At 41.1% G+C, this 2,102-nt stretch overlaps 1 non-coding gene across 1 annotated transcript; it reads right to left on the minus strand.

Moving 5' to 3' along the window:
* Window positions 1–573: 573 nt before the first annotated feature.
* Window positions 574–680, minus strand: LOC127133243 (small nucleolar RNA R71). The gene has a single exon (XR_007807231.1). It is a non-coding gene; the product is annotated as a small nucleolar RNA R71 (small nucleolar RNA).
* Between the last annotated feature and the right edge of the window lie 1,422 nt (window positions 681–2,102).

Consider the following 2,102-nt stretch of genomic DNA (forward strand, 5'->3'; position numbering starts at 1 on the left):
GGCGTCGTTGCCGGGGACCAATATCGTCAAATTTCATTTTCCTGTTGTTATATCGTTTAGACTTAGGTTATTTCCCGCCGGTCAATGCGAAGAACTCGCAGCACCGGAAGTTTAAGCTTAGTATATCCTCTGGCGGAACCTGAATGTTACGCTCGCGCACGTTTATTCTTTCATAGAATTAAGAGAGCTATGGCCGAAGATCAAAACCAAAGACCTCTTAAATATTTCACTCAACCATCTAACGAAGAACCTAGTTCTAGTATAGTAAACCCAACCATACCAGCTAATAATTTTGAACTTAAACCATCCCTGTTGCAACTAGTGCAACAGAGACAATTCGCGGGTCTCGCTACCGAGAACCCTAACCAGTATTTAAAAATATTTCTTCAATTAGCAGATACTTTTAAAACCAATGGAGCTTCTCTTGAGGCAATACGTTTAAGATTATTCCCTTTTTCCCTCAGAGATAAAGCCCTATCATGGTTAGATTCCCTTCCACCCAATTCCATTACGACTTGGGATAACCTTAGGAGAGTTTTTCTCGTTAGATATTTTCCCCCGAGTAAAACCACCGTTCTTCGAAACCATATAACTAGATTTACCCAAAACCAAGGAGAATCGTTGTTCGAAGCTTGGGAGAGATATAAAGAGTTGTTACGAGCATGCCCACATCATGGTTTAGAAAATTGGTTAATCATTCAAACCTTCTATAATGGACTTCATTATAACACAAAGATGACCATCGACGCTGCCGCAGGCGGTGCTCTGATGAACAAACCTTATCCTGAAGCTAGTGCCCTCATCGAAGATATGGCTCAAAACCATCAATCATGGGGAGTCGAACGAGCGACGGTTGAGAAGAAGGAAGCCCAAGGAGGAGTGCATGAACTAAGCTCTATAGACATGATGCAAGCTAAAATGGATGCATTAGCCCTTAAGGTCGAGCATATGTGCATAAACCCGAATACTGTAGCCGCAGTTTTGTCAGATTGTGAGATATGTGGAACCAAAGGACACCAATCTGCAGAATGCAGTCTATTAAACGAAACCCACTCTGAGCAAGTGAACTACACCCAAGGGAACCCATATTCGAATACCTATAACCCTGGATGGAGGAATCACCCGAACTTCTCCTATAAAAACAATAACCCTATTCAAAATAACGCACCTCCGAGACCTAGTTATCAAGCCCCTAGATCACATCAACCTATGCAACCTATGCCACCAAAGCCGAGCCTTGAGAAAATTATGGAAAATTTTATCACCGCTCAAACCCAACAAAACAAGGAATTCATGAACCAAAACATTCATGTTAACGAATTGATTACTCAGTTAGGAACCAAGGTTGACCAAATAGTTACTCATATCAAAATGCTTGAAACCCAGATCTCTCAGGTAGCTTTAAACCAAGCCCCTCAGACTACTCCTGGAGGACAATTCCCTGGACAACCTCAACAAAATCCGAGAGGACAAGCCAATGCCATTACCCTACGAAGTAGGAACGCTTATGATGAGCCACCAAACCCTAGATTGAGTGAACCCGAAACTTCTAAGGAATGTACCAAACCCCCGGACAAAGTAAAGGATCCAGAGGAACCTGAAAACCATGAAGGTCGAGATAAAGGAGAAGAACCTAAAGATAAAACTTACGTACCACCCCCGCCATATAAACAACCTATACCATATCCGCAAAGACTCAAACAAACCCAGATCAATAAACAATATCAAAAATTTATTAAAGTTATAGAAAAATTTCATATAGAAATCCCTTTCACAAAAGCCATCCCCCAAATACCTTCTTATGCAAAGTTTCTCAAAGACATCCTTACCAACAAACGCAGACTTGACGATCCGAAGCCTTTGGAATGTAATGCTATTTCCGAGGACAAATTAGCAAAGAAAGATAAAGATCATGGAAATTTCTCCATTCCTTGCCTTTTGGGTAATCATGTCATCGAAAAAGCTTTTCTAGACTTAGGAGCTAGTGTGAGCTTAATGCCTCTAGCAGTTTGTGAGAGATTAAACTTAGGAGAATTACAATCCACTAAGATGTCACTTCAGTTAGCCGATAGATCTGTTAAGTATCCGATAGGCATTTTAGA

The sequence above is a fragment of the Lathyrus oleraceus genome, chromosome 3 (assembly GCF_024323335.1).
Source record: "Lathyrus oleraceus cultivar Zhongwan6 chromosome 3, CAAS_Psat_ZW6_1.0, whole genome shotgun sequence".
NCBI lineage: Eukaryota > Viridiplantae > Streptophyta > Magnoliopsida > Fabales > Fabaceae > Lathyrus > Lathyrus oleraceus.